This window comes from Capsicum annuum, chromosome 1 (genome assembly GCF_002878395.1).
Source record: "Capsicum annuum cultivar UCD-10X-F1 chromosome 1, UCD10Xv1.1, whole genome shotgun sequence".
NCBI lineage: Eukaryota > Viridiplantae > Streptophyta > Magnoliopsida > Solanales > Solanaceae > Capsicum > Capsicum annuum.
Window position 1 is genome coordinate 74,501,473 of NC_061111.1, and position 25,082 is coordinate 74,526,554.

Below are 25,082 nucleotides of genomic sequence, written 5' to 3' on the forward strand. Positions count from 1 at the left end.
ATGAAAGAGAAGTTGAAGAGTGGGGGGCTTGGGAGAGTATAGGGAGGGTGGATAATATGTGGGAGACGACTTCTAGTTGCATTAGGGAGACCGCTAGAAAGGTGTTGGGTGTCTCGAGAGGTCGATCTGGCAAATATCGAGGAGACTAGTGGTAAAACGAAAAGGTTAAAAGAAAGGTAGAGTCTAAAAAGGTGGCTTATGCTGAGTTGGTTGGGAGGAAGGATGATGAGGAAATATAGAAGAATAAGGATGAGTATAAGGTTGCTAGAAGAGAGGCTAAGTTAGTGGTTACGGTGGCTAAGACAGCAGCTTTTGAGAGTTTATATGTGGCTTTAGAGAAGAAAGGCAAAGATAAGAAGTTGTATAGGATGGCCAAGGCCAGATAATGGAGGGATTGTGACCTTGACCAAGTGAAGTGCATCAAATGAGAAGATGGTATAGTGTTGTTTGAGGATGCCTTCATTAGGGAGAGGTGGTAGTCCTATTTTCATACACTTTTGAACGATAAGGGGGACAAAGGTTCTGTGTTGGGAGACTTAGAGATATTTGAGAAGGGTCACAATTATAGTTATTGTAGGCATATCGAGGTTGAGGAGGTCAAGAAAGCTATTCGCAGGATGTGGCAGGGGAGGGTGATGGGGCCAGATGAGATTTCAGTAGACTTTTGGATGAGAACTAGTGGGGCAGGTTTGGAGTGGTTGACAAAGCTGTTTAACATTATTTTTAGAGTTGCTAAGATGCCTGAAGCATAGAGGTGGAGCACGATGATTCCAGTGTATAAGAACAAAAGAGACATTCAGATTTGTAACAACTATAGAGGCATTAAGTTGTCGAGTCATACTATGAAGGTTTGGGAAAGGGTGGTTGAGTTGAGGATGAGGAGGATCATGACGACCTCTGAGAATCAGTTCGGTTTCATGCCTGGTCGCTCGACTACTGAGGCCATTCACTTTGTGAGGAGATTAGTGGAGCAGTTTCAAGAGAGGAAGAAAAACTTGCACATAGTGTTTATTGATCTAGAGAAGGCATATGACAGAGTTCCCAGGGAGATTCTGTGGAGGTGCTTGGAGGCTAGAGGGGTGCCCATGGCGTATATTAGGTCGATTCAGGATATGTATGATAGTGCAAAGACTCGTGTGAGAATAGTATTTGGAGATTCAGAGCACTTCACAATTTTGATAGGGTTGCACCAGGGATTGACTCTCAGCCCGTTTCTATTTTCCTTAGTGATGGATGTTTTGATGTGACATCTTCAAAGAGAGGTGCCTTGGTGTATGTTATTTGCAGATGATGTGGTTCTGATCGATGAGACTCGGGGTGGAGTTAATGATAAGTTGGAGGTTTAGAGACAGATGCTTGAATCTAAAGGTTTTCCGTTAAGTAGAATAAAGACGGAGTACTTGAAGTGTAAATTCAGTAATATGTCGCAAGAAGATAGAGTGGTTGTGAAGCTAGACTCTCAGGCCATCCAGAAGAGGGAGAGTTTTAAGTATCTGGGGTCTATAATTTAGGGTAATAGTGAGATTGACGAGGATGTCACACATGGTATTAGGGCTGGGTTGTTGAAGTAGAGGCTCACTTCGGGAGTCCTTTGTGATAAGAAGGTGCCCCCAAAGCTTAAAGGTAAGTTCTACAGAGTGGTAGTCCAGATAGCTATGCTGTATGGAGCGTAGTGTTGGCTAGTTAAGAACTCCCACATCCAAAAGGTGAAGGTGGCGGAGATGCGAATGTTGCAATGGATGTGTGGACATACCAGAAAAGATAGGGTGAGAAATGAGATTATTTGAGAGAAGAAGGAAGTTGCCTCAGTGAAGAATAAGTTGTGAGAAGTGAGGCTACGTTAGTTTAGGCATATGACGAGGAGGAGCCCTAATGTTCCAGTGCAGAGGTATGAGACTCTGGATATAGATGGTTTTAGGCAGGCTAGAGGTAGACCAAAGAAATATTAGAGGAAGGTGATTAGGCATGATATGGAGCAATTACAGCTTACAAAGGACGTGACCCTTAATAGAAAGGTGTGGAGGATGCGGATTAGGGTAGAGGGTTAGGGGGTGGGAGCATGGCGGTAGTAATAGGGGAGTGCTCCTTTGGGTCTGGAGTTTCTGGTTTGTAGTGATGAGGCTGTATTTTTTAGGGTTAGTGGTGTTGGCTTTTTTGCTTCCTGTACTAGTTTATTATGCACTTACCTTTTGTGTTTGTTATACTGTTAGTTTGTTTTGTGTACCACACTAGTTTGTATCCGCATACTTTTTGTATTTGTTATACTGTTATTGGTCCTAAGCCGGGGGTCTATCAGAAATAGCCTCTCTACTTCTCTTGAGGTAGTGGTATGGTTTGCGTACACTTTATCCTCCCCAGACCCCACTAGGTGGGAATACACTGGTTATGTTGTTATTGTTGTTATATGGTGTGAGAGGAACATGCAACGCCTCTACTTATTTTAGTTTTGAATGTAGTTTAGTTTGGTAATTTGTGAAAATACTTGAAATGTAAATTTTTTTATTTGAATGTAGTTTAGTCTGGAGACTTGGGAAATAACATAGTGACTTGAAATTGATTAAGTATAGGTAGTTGAAAGGTGAATTTTTTCATTTTGAATGTAGTATAGTTTGGTGACTTAGGAGGTGACTTAGTAACTTGAAATTGATTAAGTATAAGTACTTGAAATGTAAAGTTTTTCCATTTGAATGTAGTTTAGTTTGGTGACTTGGGACGTGACTTAGTCACTTGAAATTGATTAAGTGTACGTACTTGAAATATGAATTATTTTATTTTGAATGCAGTATAGTTTTGTGACTTAATTACTTTAAATTGATTAAATGTAGGTACTTGAAATGTAAATTTTTTTCATTTTGAATGTAGTATAGTTTGGTGACTTGGGAGGTGACTTGGTCACTTAAAATTGATTAAGTTTAGGTACTTGAAATGTAAATTTTTTCATTTTGAATGTAGTATAGTTTGGTGACTTGGGAGGTGACTTAGACACTTGAAATTGATTAAGTGTAGGTACTCGAAATATGAATTTTATCATATTGAATGTAGTTTAGTTTAGTGACTTGAGAGGTGACTAAGTAACACGAAATTGATTAAGTATAGGTAGTTGAAAGGCGATTTTTTTTTAATTTTGAATGTAGTTTAGTTTGGTGACTTGTAGGTGACTTAGTCACTTGAAATTAATTAAAGTGTTGGTACTTGAAATGTAATTTTTTTCATTTTGAATGGAGTATAGTTTGGTGACTTAGTGACTTGAAATTAATTAAATATAGGTACTTGAAATGTAATTTTTTTTCCTTTTGATGTAGTTTAGTTTAGTGACTTGGAGGGGTGACTTAGTCACTTGAAATTGATTAAGTGTAGGTACTTGAAATGTGAATTTTTTCCTTTTGAATGTAGTTTAGTTTGGTGACTTGGGAGGTGACTTAGTCAGTTGAAATTGATTAGGTATAGGTACTTGAAAGGTGAATTTGTCATTTCGAATATAGTTTAGTTTGGTGACTTAGTGACTTGAAATTAATTAAATGTTTGTACTTGAAATGTGAATTTTTTTCATTTTCAATGTAGTATAATTTGGTGACTTGGGAGGTGACTTAATGACTTGAAATTGATTAAGTATAGGAACTTGAAATGTGATTTTTTTTCCTTTTGAATGTATTTTAGTTTGGTGACTTGGGAAGTGACTTACACACTCGAAATTGATTAAGTGTAGGTACTTGAAATGTGAATTTTTTCTTTTGAATGTAGTTTAGTTTGGTAACTTGGAAGGTGACTTAGAACTTGAAATTGATTAAGTGTAGGTTCTTGAAATGTGATTCTTTTCCTTTTGAATGTAGTTTAGTTTGGTGATGTGGGAGGTGACTTAATCACTTCAAATTGATGAAGTGTAGATACTTGAAAAGTGAATTTATCATTTTGAATGTAGTTTAGTTTGGTGACTTGGGAGGTGACTTAGTGACTAGAAATTGACTAAGCGTTGGTAAATGAAATGTGGATTTTTTCATTTTGAATGTTGTATAGTTTGGTGACTTGGGAGGTGACTTAGTGACTTGAAATTGATTAAATGTAGGTACTTAAAATGTAAATTTTTTCCTTTTGAATGTAGTTTAGTTTGGTGACTTGGGAGGTGTCTAAGTCTCTTGAAATTGATTGAGTATAGGTACTTGAAAGGTGAATTTATCATTTTGAATGTAGTTAAGTTTGGTGACTTGGGAGGTGACTTAGTCACTTAAAATTGATTAAGTGTAGGTAGTTGAAAGATGATTTTTTTCATTTTGAATGTTGTATAGTTTGGTGACTTGGGAGATGACTTAGTGACTTGAAATTGATTAAGTGTAGGTACTTGAAAGGTGTATTTATCATTTCAAATGTAGTTAAGTTTGGTAACTTGGGAGGTGACTTAGTGACTTGAAATTGATTGAGTGTTGGTACTTGAAATGTGAATTTTTGTTTTGAATGTAGTTTAGTTTGGTGACTTGGGAGGTGACTTAGTAACTTGAAATAGATTAAGCGTAGTTACTTGAAATGTGAATTTTTTTCCTTTTGAATGTAGTTTAGTTTGGTGACTTGGGAGGTGACTTAAGTCACATGAAATTAATTAAGTGTAGGTACTTGAAATATAAATTTTTTTCATTTTGAATGTAGTTTAGTTTGGTGACTTCAGAGGTGACTTAGTCACTTGAAATGATTAAGTGTAGGTACTTGAAATGTGAATTTTTTTCATTTTGAATGTAGTTTAGTTTGGTAACTTGGGAGGTGACTGAGTCTCTTGAAATTGATTAAGTCTAGGTACTTGAAAGGTAAATTTATCATTTCGAATATAGTTAAGTTTGGTGACTCAGTGACTTGAAATTGATTAAGTGTTGGTACTTGGAATGTGAATATTTTCCTTTTGAATGTAGTTTAGTTTGGTGACTAGGGAGGTGACTTAGTCACTTGAAATTGATTAAGTGTAGGTACTTGAAATGTAATTTTTTTTATTATGAATGTTGTTTAGTTTGGTGACTTGAGAGGTGACTTAGTGACTTGAAATTGATTAAGTGTAAGTTCTTGAAATGTGAATTTTTTCCTTTTGAATGTAGCTTAGTTTGGTGAGGTGGGAGATGACTTAGTCACTTGAAATTGATTAAGTGTGGATACTTGAAAGGTAAATTTATCATTTTGAATGTAATTTAATTTGGTGTCTTGGAAGGTGACTTTGTGACTTGAAATTGATTAAGTGTTGGTACTTGAAATTTGAATTCTTTTCATTTTGAATGTAGTATAGTTTGATTATTTAGGAGGTGACTTAGTGACTTGAAATTGATTAAGTGTAGATACATGAAATGTGAATTTTTTCCTTTTGAATGTAGTTTAGTTTGATAACTTGGGAGGTGACTTAGTAACTTGAAATTGATTAAGTGTAGGTACTTGAAATGTGATTTTTTTCCTTTTGAATATAGTTTAGTTTGGTGATGTGGGAGGTGACTTAGTCACTTGAAATTGATTAAGTGTAGGTACTTAAATGGTGAATTTATCATTTTGAATGTAGTTTAGTTTGGTGACTTGGGAGGTGACTTAGTTACTTGAAATTGATTAAGTGTTGGTAATTGAAATGTGAATTTTTTCATTTTGAATGTCGTATAGTTTGGTAACTTGGGAGGTGACTTAGTGACTTGAAATTGATTAAGTGTGGATACTTAAAATGTGAAATTTTTCCTTTTGAATGTAGTTAGTTTGGTGACTTGGGAGGTGACTTAGTCACTTGAAATTGATTAAGTGTAGGTACTTGAAATGTGATTTTTATCATTTTGAATGTAGTTTAGTTTGGTGACTTGGGAGGTGACTTAGTCACTTGAAATTGATTAAGTGTAGGTAGTTGAAAGATGTATTTATCATTTCGAATATAGTTAAGTTTGGTGACTTGGGAGATGACTTAGTGAGTTGAAATTGATTAAGTGTTGGTACTTGAATTGTGAATTTTTTTTGAATGTAGTATAATTTGGTAACTAGAATTTAGGTACTTTTCATTTTGAATTTAGGTACTTAAAATGTGAACTTTTTTGACTTGAACTAATTACATGAATCTGATTGATTGTGAAGATGGAACCTGATTATAGCTGGATATATCAATGGAATAATGATAATAGAATGGGTCTTAGGGTGGAATTTGTTGAAGGTGTCAGACAATTTGTTGAACATGCTAAAACACTTAATACTTGGTCACGTTTTGGGCTATTCGATGTCCTTGTGTTTGATGTGATGGTACAAATCTTTTAAAAGCAGAAATTATAAAGGAACATCTTTATAGAAAAGGATTTCATGAGGACTTTTTAAGATTGCATACTATTCATGGTGATGTCTGGCAAAATAACTTTGTTGTTGGTGAAAATAGTAGGTCTGTAGGGCATAATTAATATTAAAATACTAGGATGATAAAAATGGTGCACAATGCTTTTGGGATGCAACACGGAGGCAACTTCAGGGAAAATGTCGAAGATGTTCCCAATAGAGAAGCGGGTCATTTTTATAACCAACTTCATGCTGCTAGTCATTCTTTGTTTGACGGGTGTTCGAATTCTCATTTGTCCGTTGCTGTTATATTATTAAGTATAAAATCTAATTGGAATATTGCTGAAGGAGGAATAGACTCAATAATAAACCTTATTAAAGAGTTAGTTGACCCCGCTTTAGAGATTCTTGTTCTTTCTATAAGGCAAAAAGATTGGTGTAAAAGTTAGGTCTATCCTCTGTTAGAATTGATTGTTGTAAAAATGGTTGCATGTTATACTTTAAGGAAGATGATAACGTTGAGTCCTATAAGTTTTGTCAGCACCCTCGATATAAATGTTGTTGTAGTGGAAATAAAATTGTTATTAAGGCGATGCATTATTTACCTCTAATACCAAGGTTGAAGAGGTTGGATGCTTTAAATAGCTTAACTCCTCATATGAGATGGCACAGTGAAAATAGAAGGCCCACTGGTGTTATGTGTCATCCATCTAATTGAGAGGCTTGGAAGAATTTTGATGCAACTTATCTAGATTTTGCAGTTGAGCCACGAAATATTTGTTTAAGATTATGTGCGGATGGCTTCTCTCCTTTTTCAGTTGGTACTGCGCCATATTCATGTTGGCCTGTATTTATCATCCCGTATAATCTTTCTCCTGAAATATCGATCACTAGTCCCTATATATTTTTGAATTGTGTTGTTCGTGGCTCGTGTAATCCAAAAAGAGGAATAGATGTCTACTTGCAACCTTTGATGATGAACTTCAAATTTTATGGCATGAAGGGGTTGAAACTTGGGACATTTCACTTAAACAAAATTTCAATCTGTTTGCATATCTAATGTGGACTGTTAATGATTTTTCTGCTTATGGAATGTTGTCTAGGTGGATGGCAACTAGAAAGTTGGCTTGTCCATACTGCGTGGAAAAAATAAAATCTTTCACATTGAGACATGGCAGGAAAAATTCATGGCTTGATTGTCATCATTGTTTCTTGCCACCTAATCATGAGTTTAGGAGACTCAGGAATGGACTCAGAAAGAACAGAACAAAATATGATGGTCTACCTCCAAGGTTATTTGTTCATGACGTCTGGGAGATAGTTCAGGATTTGCCTAAAGTTAGCTAGGAACCATTGTATAGGCTTGATGGATATGGCATTTTGCATAACTGGACTAAGCAAAGTATATTTTAGGAGTTAGATTATTGGCCAGATAATTTACTTAGAAATAATCTTGATTTCATGAATACTGAGAAGAACTATTTTGACAACTTGTTCAACACAATTATGGATGTCACCGGCAAGACAAAGGATAATCCTAAGGCCAGACTTGATTTACCAGAATATTGCAAATGTAGAGAATTACACTTACAGAAAGGGATCAATGGCAATGTTCTTAAGCCCAAGGCTAGTTGTATATTCAAGTTGGACCAAAAGCAAAAAATATGCGAGAGGGTCCAAAGTTTAAAGATACCCAATGGATATGCCTCAAATTTGGGAAAGAGGATTGATATGGCACAAGAAATCTTGCATAGAATGAAAATCCATTATTGTCAGGTTTTCATGGAATAATTACTTCCAATTTCTTATATTGGTTTACCTGAAAACATATGGAAACCAATAGCAGAGATTAGTTTGTTCTTCAAAGACTTATGTGCCACCACATTAAAAGAAGAAAATGTGGGGCGAATGGAAAGTAATATTGTTGTTATCACCAACAAGTTGGAGAAGATTTTTCCACCAGGGTTCTTTGATATACTGGAACATCTTCCCATTCACCTTGTGCACGAAGCTCGGCTAGGCGGTCCAGTTCAAACTAGGTAGATGTATCCATTCGAACGGTAAGCAATTACAAAATATTTAAATTTCATACATATTTTTTTTAATATAGTAAACATCTAATCTTAAGATTGTGCAGCAATTGAAAAATTGAAAAAGGATCCCAAAAATAAACATAGGGTGGAAGGCTTTATAGTTGAGGCATATCTTGCAAGAGAAACGTCTCAATTTTGTTCATACTACTTTTGTGATGAAGTTGCTTGTTCAAGAAACAGACTAAATTGTCATCAGAACGATGGGAATGAGCATCATTTGCATCCGATATTAATTTTCAATTAATCTGGTAGTAAGGCTAAAAAGACCATATTTCGTCGGCTCTCTACCATGGAGCACAAATCAGCAACTTTGTATGTCTTGCTGAATTGCCCAGAAGTTGAGCCCTCTCTGAATTAAGGAGATTAAATATTAACATAACTTATTTATTTACTCATTCCCTTAAGAAAACTAATCGTGTTTCGTATGTTGGATCTTCAGTTCATTTAAGACTCAATTCCACGAAAATCAAGTGTATGCATCTTTTGCAACATGGTTTACATATGAGGTTCATATGTGTACTATTATTTCTACAAATTTAAAACATTTACACATTCTTCAACTAACATATATATGTGTGTGTGTGTGTGTAATATTTTTAAGTACACCAGTCACTAAATGCAGCCGCATACGATAAGTCCTTGAGATATATTTCTTTGGGGCCATTTGAAGCTCATATAATGTCCCATTACATAGTATATACGTTTAAATTTTCCACCGAAGAACACTCCAAAACAAGGAAAACAATAATAGCGGTGTTTGGGTTACAGGTGATGATGATGTTGATTACTTTGGCATCATACAAGAGATCTTAAAACTGGAGTATGTTGGTTTCCCAATAAAAAAAATTGTCCTCTTTTGATATAAGTGGTTTAATCCAGGCACAAGAGTACATAAGTAGCATAACATCATTGAAGTGAAGCACAATAGGTTGTATCCTATTTACGATCCCTTTGTTCTCACACAAAATGCTAAACAAGTTTATTATGCTCCTTATCTATTACGCAGTGATAACTCTGATTGGTGGGATATAATAAAAACAAAGCCTATGGGATAAGTGGAAGTTGAGAATGTGTTGGAGACTGCGCATCAAAATGAAATATAGATTGATCACCAGCTAGTGGACATTGATTTAGTGGATAGTTTGAATCACCCAGAAAATATATTTGAAGAAGTTAATGTTGCTGATGAAGAGGCTGAATGGGTAGGAGATGAGGAAACTTTTGAAGAGGGTGAATAGTTTAGTCGAGAATCTTCAGGAAAGGAGAATTAGTTTGTGTAGGTTGTATTTATTATGTATTGATGTCTTTATGCTTTATACTATTTACCTTTACGTTTCTTGTTTAAGATTGATATGTAACATACTGTGTATGATTGTTGTTTTCACTTTTTCATAATTTATATAGTAATAGAAATATTCTTGTCTTTCTCGTGTTGTTGGAGTGCTTTGAAATGTGAATTAGTAAATTGAAATTAGTTACTTAGAATGTTTTCTTATATATTCATTTTGTAAGGACTAACTACTTATTAACTTTACATAATTTAGATGGAAGGTAGAGGTGAAAAAGATAATCAAAAAGTTGATCCTACAAAAACAAAAAGAAAAAACAACCTCCGCCTTATATACGACCGACAGGTATTCATATATCTGAGGGTTGATTTGCTGATGCGCAAGCATGACTCTCATATTCTAGGTCGTCGCAGTATTCGGTTCCTCCTTCTATACATGTGGGTCCACTTCATGGGACTAGAGCGACTCATTTTGCTCTCATCCCCATGCCACCGCCATCACGGTACTATCAGATAACCACTGGCACATCCAGGCATCTACCATCGTCTGTAGTACCCTCTGCTAGCAGTCACCCACGTTCTCACAGTGATTATGCTGGATCTATTGGGTTGACGAGTCTTCATCTTTGAGGCACTCCATCCGATGCTTCAAATCCACCCATGCCAGTGCATCCACCGACACTTGTTCAGTAGCTCGGAGACAGAGATGATTATCAGAGGCGGTATATTATACCATATGGAATAGGGTAAGATTTCAAAATATAACAACATTATTCATTTTTTATTTACAAATTATTATGCTCTATGAAATTACTGTTTGATCTTGTGTTGTAGGTTTAAGCCCGATGCTGGAGTTAAAAAAATTATGACTAAATGCATTAGTCAAAACTTCAATGGCTATTGAACCAGTTGCCAAAAGGTTCCAGAATATGACAGAGAAAAGATATTTAAAGAATTTCATGTAAGGATTTAACTTATCGACTACTTAACACATTGTTAGAACAAAAAATTAAATATTATATTTTTATTGTTATTGTAGAAATATTACTGGTGGGATGACGCGCATGAAAGTGCTATACGGAGGAATTTTTATAGAAGAGCTAGAGCCAGATTGAACGGTCTGTTGGATTATGCCAGAACGAACAGGGTACAACCAGGGTTTATACTAGACTCATGTGGCAAGATTATATTCGCTATTGGAATAGCGATGAATACAAATTGTTGAGTGAGAAAGGAAAGAAAGTCAGGGCATCATCCAAGGGTGGCTCACTACATACTACGGGTGCAGTTAGTCGAATTACTGTGGAGAAAAAAATGGTATGTAACTTTTACAGTTTTAATTATTTGTTTTGATTTAAATTTTTAATTATTTGAATATTATTAATTTTATCATATGCAGAAAAAAATTGGGTAGGAAGGTAAGACACGATGAGATATTCGAGGAGAAGTATGTGAGGAAGAAAAAGAACCCAACTGATGAAGATATCTGGGTTGAGCCTCGTGCAAAAGCTGCCCATGTAAGAATCAAATTTTGTATTTATGAATCTTTTTCTCAAAGTTGATAATATTCAAGTGCAAGTAGTTTAATATTTTTTTACTATTAATTTTAACTTTACTTTGAATATAGGACAAATATATGCAGCTCGTTAATGAGTATGTAGTACTCAGTCTCCTGAAAGTCAAGGTGACACAATACCTGAAGATGTAGAGGAGGAGTTATGGCAAGAAACTATGGGTCCTCCAGTTAGAGGACAATACTACGGATAACACAGAAAGTATTTTGGCGAGAATGTTAGGTCTTTAGCCGGGCCTACATCCTATCCCTTATTAGTAGATAGAGAAACCGTTGAAGCACTAAGAAATACAATTTCTAAACTCACTGAAGAGTTTATTGCACAGTGAGAGAGGGCGAAGGAGAAGGAGGAGGAAACAACATCACAAATCATGATGTTGCTGTAGCAGTTCAACTCTTTTATTCGATTTACAGGGATTCTTCCTCCATGTCCTGGTGATGCAGTTTGGGATGCAAAAGGTCCAGGCCCACTGGATGATATCAGCACAGATGAGGAATCAGATCCTATGTGTGCGACTGAGGATGCGGATGAAGAAGACGATGATAATGAGTGGTAGTTTTTTGACTTTTGTATGTGTTGTAGTTTGAATTTGGAGATGAGTTGTAGTTTTTACACTTTTTTATGTTTTGTATGTTTTTAGTCTTGTATTGTATGTTGGTTGTTTGAATGGAATGTAACATATATATTGTATGCTCATTTGTTTGGTTGGTTGATGGAATGTAGCATATATAAGTCTTTTATTTTTAAAAAAAAATTACCAGAAAAAACGATCGCAGGTGGTTGGTTTTCAGGAAAATTTTATAAAAACCGACCACATGTGGTCGGTTTCCTGGTAATTTGACATAAATCGATCTCAAGTGGTCAGTTTTTTTTTAAATAAATTAATTAATTAAAAAATAAAACCGACCACATGTGGTTGATTTTATAAAATTAAATAATTAATTTAAATAAAAATACCGACCACAAGTGGTCGATTTATTTTAAATTTTTTTATTTTTAAAATCTTTTATTTTCTTTTTTAAAAAATAATATTGAATTTTAAAAATATATATATATATTTTTTCAAAAAACCGACCACACGTGGTCGATTTTAAAAAAGCTACCACGCTTTTACCGACCATGCATTTTGATCGGTTCTGTGGTCAGAAATGCAGGAAAATTGACTACATGTGGTCGGTTTGTGTGGCCAGTTTTTCTATTTTTTTTAGTAGTGATCAAAAGATATTTGTAAAGCAGTTAAAAGGTTCTTTCATTTAGACCATTTAAATCACTCATATAATCAAACTCTTATTACTTAAATACCTAAAATAAAAAATTCAAGCGATATTAGCCAGTACAGATTCATTAGCTTATGTTCAACGATTTATACAATTATTGTCAAAATTATAACTGCAAGACTTAAAAGATGCCTTCCTACTATTATTTTTCCTAATCAGTCGAGTTTTGTTGGTAAAAATTAAATTGTTGATAATGTGATTCTAGCACATGAGTTCATTCATATGTTGAAAAATAAAAGACGAGTCAAGGACAAGTATATGGAACTAAAGCTAGATATGGCCAAAGCGTATGATCAAGTGAAATGGGTTTATATACAAAAACTAATGACCAAAATGGGTTCGTTATAATCAAGTGAAATGGGTTTATATACAAAAACTAATGACCAAAATGGGTTTTTATGAAACTTTTTTTAGCTGGATAACGCAATGTGTCACTACTTCTACGTATAGATTTAATATTAACGAAGAGGTAACGGGGGAAGTGACACCTACTAAGGGTTTAAGATAAGGAAATCCTTGATCACCTTATTAGTTCCTTATATGTGCCGAAGGTTTATCTAGAATATTAAATCAAGCGGAAGTTAATGAAAATATTCAAGGGTTAAGTTTGATCAGAAGTGGACCTACAGTTAGCCATTTGTCTTTGATGATGATTTCTTTATATTTTATAATGCTAATATTCAGAATACCTCTAATATTTTGAATATTATTAAAAAATATGAAGAATATTCTGGTCAAAAGGTAAGATTTTCTAAATCAACTATATTTTTAGTAAAAAATCTTTTAAAATTAATAAGGATAGGATTATTACAGCAATAGGGCAACTAAGATCTAATGAGATTGGGATGTATTTAGGTTTACCGGTAGTAGTGGAAAAATAAAAAAAAGAATGTTGAAATTTATAAAGGATAGAGTTAAAACGAAAATCAAATGTTGGAAAAATAATTTCTTAATCCCTGCTTGAAAAAGAAGTAATACTTGAATTCGTTTTGTCTGCTATACCGTCATATGCTTTATCATATTTTCAATTCTCTGATAATTTGTGTAAGGAGATTACTACTATTTTTTCTAATTTTTGGTGGGGCCAAGATGATAGTAGAAGAAAAATGCATTTTAAAAAATGAGAAAACTTTTGTATTGCTAAATCTAATGGGGGTATAAAATTTAGAAAGTTAAAAATCCTTCAACCAGGCTCTGTTGGCAAAACTAACATGGCGAATCTTATCTCAAGAAGACTCTCTTTATCTTTAGAATGCTTAAAAGTAAATATTTCAGAATACCTCTTTCCTCAAAGCTACTTCTTCTTCTACTAGTTCTTGAATTTGAAAAAGCATCATTTGGGGTAGAAACCTCTTACAAAAATGCATTAGATGGAGGGTGAAATTCGGAGATAGTATAAAAGTGTGGATTGATTCTTGGATCCCCAACTCGTGCGATTCAAACCTAGGTTTTCTCAATCTCAAATGGATATAGAATTACAAGTGAATGACCTTATTGATCATAGTAACCACTCTAGGAAAATTCAAAAACTTCAAAAGAGCTTTTCTATAGAGGATATCAGTGTCATTTTGTCTATCCCAATCTCTAGCATCGGATCTCCAGATAGGATTATTTGATATCACACTAAGTCGGGAGTCTATGAGGTGAAATCAGTTTACCATTTGGCGAGGAAAATTGATAGAAGTAGCATATCCAATAGTGATAGACCTCAATCAAGTTACCAGTCTTTTCCTAAGAAAATCTGAGATTTTTTATGGTCTATGGATATAAATATAAACACTCTATTCGCAAAGGTATCCTGAATGTGCTACCTGTTAATGATATTATTTCTAAAAGGCTAAAAAATAATTGTGATGTTTGTAAGATTTGTGGCGTAGAAAGTGAAACTATTTGAACATATGCATTTTAGATGTCTGAAGGTTTAGATGGTATGAAAAATTTGCCCGATAAAATGGCCAAACATCAAAAATATTACAGACTTTGCTAGATAGTGAAAAGAGCTCTTTGTATCCCAATACAATTTGTTGGGAAAATCATCATTGCATAAGCACTAGCAATTCAGATTGCATTCAAAAGCGCTCATGAAAATTGATGGACAAAGGTGAAACTCTTATCAGACACAAAGAATGTAGTGGATATGATTATAAAGAAGACTGTAGCTTCATGGGAGATTAGATACCACTTGTGAAGATATCTGGAAGCTTATGAGGTTGTTTGAAGAAGTTCAAATTACATATATTCCTAGATCTTGAAATATGGTAGCGCATAATATAGCAAAATTTTCTCTTACATTGTTAGATTAGTTAGTGTGGACTTCCTGTTTTCCTAGTTGGATTGTCAAAGATGCTTCTGCATCTTTTAACTCCCTAAGTTCGTCTTTGCATTAATAAAGTAAAGGTGTTGGTAAAAAAAAAAAAAAAAAAAAAATTAGCTTATTATGCGTCACTACCTAGTATGCAATTCGCAACCTTTTTTTTTTTGTGATTGTTGTTGTTCTTGTTGAAAAAAGAAAAACATGATGTTTAATGGGATTTTATAAAACATTTTTTCTATTCAATTACTATAATTATTATTATTATTTCACTTTTTTTTTTACCCACTGGTCTACACAAACAGTCTTTTTTTCCAATAAAAGTAAATGTAAAGTATATATATATATCCCACTAGATATATTATTGTTGTACAATAACTATTATTGTTATCGATATAAAATATAATACCTCAGTTTTGCTGCGTGGTTTGGCAATTTTGCTAGAATTAGTTAATTCTTCTGGAAAAGAGTTTGTACAAATCTAAAATCTTTTTTCGTTTTTTCCAGAGAAAAGTATTGTGCAGTACTTTTATATCACCATGATAAACTCTAGCCCCGCCCAAGAATATAGAAGGATTTATAGCAAAGTCAAGCACATTATAACGTTACCTCAATATAATGGTATTTTAAATTTTATTTAAAAATAAAGTGCCATATTTTACTTTTTTTTATAACAATATTCTACCTATAACCATTATGACGTTTATTATAGTGGTATGCTCTTTGTAAAATTACTTCTCTATATGTACAAAATAAAATATCAAAATATTTATAGTAATCATCATTATTGTTATGCGCACAGTAAATTTCAACAATGAAAATCTAATACGAGGAAAATGCTACTAATATTTGCCATATTTTATATTCATGCTATTTCTAATTTTTTTTTTTTTGCTTATAACGGCTAAATGAGATCTGAACGTCAAAGATAAGTACACCTATATAACAGAACCTCTCTATAGTAGTCATAAAATTTTCGGACAAACACTACAACTACAGAGACGTTACATTATACCATTATTTATGTAGTGATGACTGATGAGCAACAATATGACCAAAAGATCAAGGGAAAAGGACAGAAACGACACTTCAAATTAAACTATTTTCATGAAAATGCCCATGAAATTTAAATTCCACTTTCTAGCCATTTCAATTTATTGGCTTGTTCTATACTGTTTCTACACACCTCTATACAGTTTTTATACAAATCTTATACATATAAATATTCTATATGAAAATTATACAGTTTTGATACATAATTTATATAATAACTGTACTTTTTTTTTACACGTTTTATACAATAATTATATAATTTTTATATAATTACATATAGTTTTGATACAATAATTATATATATATATATATATATATATATATATATATATTGTACATATACATATTTGATAGAACTATACAATTTCTATACATATATCTTATATAGATACATATTCTATTTAATAATTATATCATTTTTATATAATTTAATTATTATTTCTAAACAGCAAAATATTTGATCAATTAAAAAAATTATAGCAAAAAAAAAATTAAAATATTTTTAAAAGGGCCGAATTGCCCAAGTTGAATATTTTATCAGTATTGTATATAGACTGTATCAGTATTGTATATGGACTGTATATGGACTACGTTGATCAAAATGATCCAAATTGAGAAAGATTAGGAAATGGTCATAAAATGGCATTTGTTTACCCGACTGGACATTATATGTCCAAATGCCCAAACTTGGGCTATTATTTTTTAAAAAGGCCATAGAGTGTCCTTTTTTCAAAGATCAATTTGTCAAAGAGCAATATCCCTATTAATTAGAACTAGATATGGAGGGCCCGTGTATATTATCTCAATTTATTTGACACAAATAGAATTTAGATAACCAATCAGTCTTTTAATATATTTGTTGATATTTTAAGTTTTTAACTATTGCAATTTGTAATCATTTTTATGTAATTTTCAAGTAATATATGCTACTTTCCTTGTCCAAACTTTTGTGGCATTGATAGTCAATCACATTTTTAAAATAATGTAGTTTTTTAATTATTGAGATTTATAATACTTTTTCTATTTCAGTTTAAGTGACACTGATATAATTTTGACAATTAACCAAATATGTTATATCTTGTAAACTTTTTAAGTCATTAATTATTGTGTTTTATAGTATTTTTTACTTATTTTTTAAAATATATAACAATTTTTTTAGACATTTAAAGTTGTTAACTATTATAATTTATAATACTTTTTATGTAATTTTCAACTAATATATGTTACTCTCCTTATCCAAACTTTGTGGCATTGATAGTCAATTTTATTTTAAAAATAATTTAGTTTTTAATTATTGTGATTTATAATATTTTTTCGTCTATTCCAATTTAAGTAATACTGATATAATTTCGACAGTCTGACAGATATTTTATATCTTTTAAATTTTTTAAATTTTTAATTATTATGATTGATAGTATTTTTTACGTATTCTTTTTTCCTCAATTTATGTGATACGGATACAATTTAAATAATCAATTCTTTTTTAATATATTTTAGATATTTTATGCTGTTAGTTATTGTAATTTATAATACTTTTTTGGCACTATAATTTACTATTTTAAGTTGTTAGCTATTGTAATTTATAATACTTTCTCATTGTTCAAACTTTTGTGGCATTGATAGTCAATTATATTTTAATAGTTTTTAACTATTGTGATTTAGTATTTTAAAAATAATTTAAGTTTTAAATTATTGTGATTTATAATACTTTTTCTTCTAGTTCAATTTAGGTGACATTGATATAATTTCGACAGTGAAGCAAATATCACGATTGAAGTAATGAAGTAGACATGTGTTAAATAACTTATAATAAGTAATTAGAAATGATATATAAAAATTGTTATAAAAAGTACTTGTGGAAAAAATTTAAGTGGCCATTATATAATACGTCAAGTTAATTTAAAACATCAAGAGTTAGGTTATCATTTTATATCTATTTTACATTTTTTAATGAATATTATTAATTTTTTAATAGTTAAACAACTTAGAATAATTAATTTTCATTTGTAAACAACCTACAAGTGTAGCACGTTGAAGGAGAAATATTTTTATTCGTTGGAAAAATTCAACCAACAGAACTGAGGGAGGGTATATTTGTTTGTGTATTTTTTGTGGATATCGGGTGAATTAGATTAGGGTGCGATTTATTTTTAAAAATTGGAAAATTTAACGTTGATTTAGATTTTTTTGTTAAAGGAAGGATACAAGTGAAAAATTTATTAACAATGAGGGTAAATATGGCTACAAAGTATGAAATTGAAGGTAAATTTTATCTCAAAGTTAGGGGTGGGCATTCGGTTTGTTCGGCTTGATTGTTGAATATCGGTTCAGTTTTTTTATTTTTGGATTGATGAAAATGACAACCATAACCAAACCAAAATTATTTCAGTTTGGTTCGATTTTTACAAATTCGATTCGATTATTTTGAATTTTTATTTCGGTTTTAACGATTAAAGTAGTGAGCATTTAAAATTAGTGATTTTTATAGAAAAATAATCTTTTTTTCAAATCTATTTTTCGTTCTCAGATATAATTAATTCAGCATGCATGAAATAACCATAAATATCAACCTCGTTTAGTCATCGCCGTTGGCGTGACGGCAGTAACCGCACTCGATAACGACTGCCGACGACAACGACAAACTGAGCAAACGACTGCTTACTGTCGTTTGTGATGTTGAAATTTCAAATGAACTGACAAACTGAGGATAATTTAGCGCCGCTCCAGCCTTCACGTTAATGTTAGGGGCTAAAGCAAAGCAGTATATTAGGATTTAGCATTACTAAATGGTTATAATTTATATATTTATATGTTATATCACATTATATTATATTTTTAGTATATTTACATATATAATAAAATATATATATAAATTATAGTATATTATTTATATAATTTCAGTTTTTTGGTTTATCCAAAAAAGAAAATTGAAAATCCAAACACCAAACCGTTTAACCAAATTTCTAAAATTTGAAACTGAAACCAATCCGAAAAACCAAAACCCAAACCAAAATTAAATGTCGATTCGATTTTTTGGTTTTTTCGGTTTAAATCAAAATATGTCCAGCCCTACTCAAAGTATGAAAAAAGGTATATTTAGTCAATTTTTTAAAGTAAATGGATAATTTATCCACAAAGTATGATAGCGATGGTAAATTTAACCCCAAAGTATGACGAAGGGTATATTTAACAAAGTTTTTAAAGTAGAGACGTAAATTTGACCCTTTTTCTTTTTTTATTGTTATTATATAATTTCCTTAAGATTGTTATTTTTCGAGTTTAGTAAGATATGTATTTACAATAAAAACTTCAAATACATGTTCAAACTAATCATATGAACAATCAAGTGAAGTTATAACTCTGTATTCACAATTTTGAACTTCAACAATAAGTTCAACCCAACTTATGAATATCAACAAAATGAAGTTCAAATTATTTTTTTGGAAAATAGCAAAATCAAACGTTTATGAAAAGATGAAGATCAGGAGATTCAAGTCACCTAATTCACGGTGTGTCCTTATGAAAATTATTCCCCTCAAGTACCCGAGGCTATGAAATATATACCCTCAGGATAATATGAATCACTTCGACGGAATAGCAGTACCTCAAACTCTGTTAAACTACGAACACACTCAATGGTAACAAATCTAGAGTTGTCAATACCGGTCGACCCAACCCATTCGGGCTAGCCCATATGGGCTTTGGAGTTTGATGGGCCAGGTCAGACTGGTCTTTCAAAATGAAGGCAACCTATCACTTTGTGGGCTGCTGGCCTCCATAGGCCAGACCACTATTTAAAATATATTTTTTTTATAATCTGAATTAAAATTTTAAAATGTTAATTACATAAACATTTACAATATAATATTGCATGAAGTTACTACTTGTTAATCAAGTCTCAAATTTACAAAAAAATTCTAATAATCTACGAAATTAAATAACTTTTCATATTATGTCAATTATCAAATTCAAACCAAATATAAATGTTGAAACATAAATTAAATGAGTAATGAGTAATAATATAAATAGCTAAATAACAATATTAACCTAATTTTGTTTCAATAAATCACAATAAAACACAAAAAAATGTCAATAATTAATCCATTAAAAGTAAAAATGAACTCCTCAAAAAAAAAAAAAAACTCTCATGGCACTTATGACGCGTTCAACACCACCTCATCATCTTCATCAAATATATCTGATTCCTTAAGAATTTAGTGTGTCTATTTTAATTTTATATATATATATATACATATATATATACATATATATATATATATATATATTATAAACATAACTAATATTAAATATCTATGATGGTCTAAATAGACTTTGAGTTTGGACTCCTTTGTTATTCGTAGTATCCTATTCTAATTTTTAATTATTTATTGTGGCCCACGGGCAAGCTCAACCATATTGCTTAATCCCCACGGGCCAACGGACATATTCGGTCTAACTAAAAATCCTTGTTCTTAATCGAGCTGTAAAAATCACAGCTTAGCCCTATCAAATTACAAGCCAGGCCGGTCAGTCCATCGACGGCTCTAAGCAAAACACACTAGAGTTATTCAAAAAAGAGGAGTGTTTTTTTCTTCAAAAATTTCATGTCTATACTTGAGGAAAAATTCAAATATTTATAGCTATCAAGGTGTTGCTTCCTAAAGAGAAGCAATGGCCCAGAAAGGTGCACCCCTTCATAAAGGTGCAACTCTTCGAAAAGGTATAATTCTTCAAAAAAAGTCACAACCCATTGAAAAGATCATGCCCATCTAAACCGAAAATGTGCCTATTCAAATTGCATTATTTTTCTAGGTGTCTTTACAAAAAAATACCTATTCATTTTCCATTCACACCTTTTAAAACCTAATAATTTCTCATGTTTGATTGATTTAAATATTTTGAAAAATATTTTCCAAAGCACCCTATTTTCCTCAAATTTTAGGAAAATGACTTCCCTTCAAAAAGTAAGGAAAATATTTTTCAAAACTCTCTTTAACATCACTCTCAAGTTAAAATGTTCATACAATTCTTAAAATCACCCACCCCTACCTCGACCCATGGGCGGCTCAACGCTGATGGGGGCCTAAAGCGAGACTTCAGTGAGAGGCCTTAAATAATTTTTTAGTTAAGAATTTTTCTTTATTTGAAGTCTATTCTTTTAGCTTTTTGAGATGCAAAGTTATGAATAATGGTTTTGCAATTAATTTCTTCTAATAATTCTTTCTCGATTGATAGTATACTAATCCATTCAATATTTCTTGAGACATTGTTAATCTTAAATAAGATTGTATTAATTTTAATATTGAAAAACTTCTTTCAGACGAGGCAACTGTAACAGGAATGGTTAACATTATTCTATAAGCAATGTATGCATTTGGAAAAGAATCTAATCTTTTTATTTGGTTGAAGATATCGAGTAGACTATTATCGTCTACTTGTGCTATTTCCCATAACACTTTTAGTTCAGAATATAAGTCTAGACCATCAATAGCTGAGTGATTATTATACTTTAAAAAGCATTCAAGGTTAATACAATATTTTTTCAAAATCTCGTCACTTAGTGATTTCAATTTTTTACCACTAAATAAAAACCAAAAGTATTTTCGTAAGTTTCGAATTATTCAAATCTATTTTGAAGTGAAGATATGACTTGAGCTACTATGTACAAGAAATAATCAGTTCTAAAAAATTCTTCAAGAGATTTTGTGACTTCATTTTGAGCATTCTCATCAAACCGTCTCTTTCTATATATTACACGTTTAGAACGAAATTCAGGTTCTATATTCATTTCAGATGCAATATCTTTAGCAGCAATCATAGCAGTTACAAATCCTTCTTCTCTATATTTTTTTAAAAAAGAAATCAAACCTCTTAATTGATCTATGGCAAGATCAATTTGCATATCTTTTGACTGTACTGCTAACTGAGTTAACCACAAATAATATATCATACCAAATAATACTACCTAATAAAAATTTAAAATTTTCAAGCTCATATGTTACTAAACAATGCGCTTCACTTTTTGTTTTTGGATCCTCACTAATTCTACTAATTTCAATAAAGCATCTCTAATTTTTAGAGTTTGAAATCGTATTGCTTGAATACTTTCAATACGACTTTTCCATCGCGTTTGTGACAATGATATAAGAGTTAGACCGGGCACATTATCTTTTAAAACTTTTCAGCGTTTAGTTGAAGAAGAAAATAGTGAACATATACGTTTTACCACTCCAAAGAATGAAATAGCTTTTGTGCAAGAACTAGCCATGTCACAAAATACTAAATTTAGATTATGACAACCACATGGAGTATAAAATGCTCTTGGATTTATATCTAGAAGTCTTTTTTGCAAGCATTGATGTTTTTCCTTCATATTGGATCCATTATCATATCCCTGTCTTCTTAAATTATCAATATCAAGCCCAATATTTTTTATCTCATCTACAGTAACTTCAAAAAGACTCTTTCCACTTGTATCATCTACTTTTAAAAACTCTAAAAAATATTCATTAATTTTTATTGGAGTTGCTGAAATATCTACACTATGTACTATAAAAGACATTTGTTCTTGATGACTTATATCTGGAGTGCAGTCAAGTATGATTGAGAAATACTTTGTTTCTATAACTTTTCTAATAATTTTATTTTTGATTTCACTTGCCAACAAATTTATCAATTCATTTTGTATATTATGTCCAAGATAATGGTTATGAATTTTATCATTTTTAATTCGCCGAACATGCTCTTGCATGACTGAATCAAATTCTGCAATCATTTCAATTAAACTTAAAAAAATTTCATTATTTTCCTGATAGATCTTTTCATTCTTTCCTCTAAATGCCAAATTATTTTTCCAAGAGTTTTTGTGACAACAATAATTCTTGACAATATATTTTTCCGATGTTCTCAATCTCTATTAATTTGTTCTTGAACATCTTTGTCGATTGTTCTATTTTTGTTCAATCTCATTTCTAAATCAATCCATGCGCTCATATTAACTACATGCTCATTTGTTGTTTCATGAGATTTAAGCTTAGTACTAAGATTTCTCCAATCTCTACTACCTTCATTAGCTAGTTTATTATTTCTAAAATTAGAAGTTGTATTAAACAACTTGCAACCAAAAAAAAATACTCTATCTAAATATTTAGAATAGACTAGCCATTTTCTTTCATGTCTTTCTCCATTTGCTAATTTTTGAAAATAATGTGCATTAGAAAAATGCCTTAAAAGTTTATCCTTAGGAAGATCTACGTCGGTGATTCTAATTGGTCCCTTTTCTACTAATAAATCTCTCAACATTGTATCGATATTAGTCCATTGACTAGGATCATATATATTTTTGGGAGTGCAACTATTTAACTCATTTAAAAATTCTTTATTTTCTTGAGAATCTTCGCTGGAATTGGATTTCTCAACAATTTCTTCTTCTTGAACTTTTCCAAAGTTAGTGACTTATTCATTTAGAGAATCCTCTTCTATATTTTTCAACTTATTTTTTTTATTGTTTATAAAGAATTTATCAAGAGTTCCTTTTTGAGATGCTATTAGATTTTTGATTTCTCTCTTCCTTTTGAGTTTTGAATGACCAGATTCATATTTTCTAGTTGACATATTTAAATTTTAAACAAAATAATTAAAATTACCTACAATACAAATAACAAAAATAACAAATATAAGATAAAATCTAAAAATAAAACTAGAATATGAAATGATAAAACCTGATTAGAAATTTAAAGAATATGTTTCACGATATGTTGTGACTACTTTGATAAACTTCTTTCGGAACTTGAAATTTGAGAAACAACAACACATGGTATTTTTTTAAATCGATATGTAATAATATTTTTCAACTCTTGTTAGAAATAATAAAATTTTTGCACTTTTTGAGCAATTGAAACTATGGAGTAAATAAATAAAATTCTAAATGAAAAAGGTAAAAAAATCTGTTTTGTTATAAATGTATTTATATTATAGTGAATGTCTATCAAGATCTAATAAGATCTAGTTGATATCTATCAGGATTTGAAGTATCTGACTTTTAGTTGGACACTAGGAGTATTTTCCCCTATAAATAAAGAGGTTTTGTTCATTGTATTCTCAATCATATGATCTCTCATTACTCAAGAGAAATAACAATTACTCTCTCTATTCTCTCTACTTTTCTTATTTATTCTTTCTTATTTTATAACACATTATCAGCACGAAACTCTGCCAAACAAGGTGAGATTATAAATCTGAAGGATTTCAAGGTTAGTAATTCTTTATGTTGTCTTTCTTTTGCTACTACTAATATAATTATTATTGGATTTGAGGAAAAATAATTGGTTTGGAACCATTTATATTTTAAATTTATTCCTCAAGAACAATAGTATAAAAAAATGATAATATTTTGGGTTCAAGTCCCATCGATTCATGCCTAAGACGCCTTTATATGGATAAGATGTTGAGTTTGAATCTTAATACACCATATTGATGACATTATGATGGCTAAGACAAATAATGGGTGTTTAATAAAAGGTTGAAACATATCCCATTAATATGCTCTATTTCATGAAGTGAGTATGGTAGCATAAATTTGAAAGTTGACAACTTGGTTCATTGTTGAAAGAAGACAAGTGATTGAATGCACGAATATAAACGTGGAGAGACAATATGATAATAATCATCAAAAGTAATAATATTTTCACACGCTTATTATGATTATAAGATATGCTAGAGAAAAATTCTCTACATCATATGTATGCCTCAATTTACTCCTGAAGTAGCAATATGATGAAAAAGGTTATAAGATATATAAGCTATCATAATTTGGTAGGCTTAAGACACGATTATATTTCATTCTTGGGGAATAAAAATTTTAATTATTATAAGCACAGATCCATTCTCTGATGTGAATGTGATAATATTTAGTGAATCTTATTAATATAAACGTGTACTTAATTGTGATCGTATGATAACTCACCTCCAAAAGAGGCAGAATAGCTGAGATGAGTTGTTTTGAATTCTACTTCTGAAGTAGTAAATCTGAAATTTACTAAAGCAAAAACACATATCATGGTAAACTTGGAGTTTACTAGATTAAAAGTTCATAAGTTGACATGAATGATTGCGATATCCCGAAGATGTGCATACTGAGTATTGAGCATATATTGAAGAATTAGAAAATTCTTCATGAACTTTAATATTACTTGTTCTCATGATAAGTTGGTTGGACCAACT

The 25,082-nt window shown here is 31.4% G+C and overlaps 1 long non-coding RNA gene across 1 annotated transcript; it reads left to right on the forward strand.

Moving 5' to 3' along the window:
• Window positions 1-9,922: 9,922 nt before the first annotated feature.
• On the forward strand, window positions 9,923-12,037 carry LOC107876300. The gene is made up of 5 exons (XR_001676046.2): window positions 9,923-10,391; window positions 10,480-10,606; window positions 10,685-10,962; window positions 11,045-11,162; window positions 11,273-12,037. It is a non-coding gene; the product is annotated as an uncharacterized LOC107876300 (long non-coding RNA).
• Window positions 12,038-25,082: the final 13,045 nt, after the last annotated feature.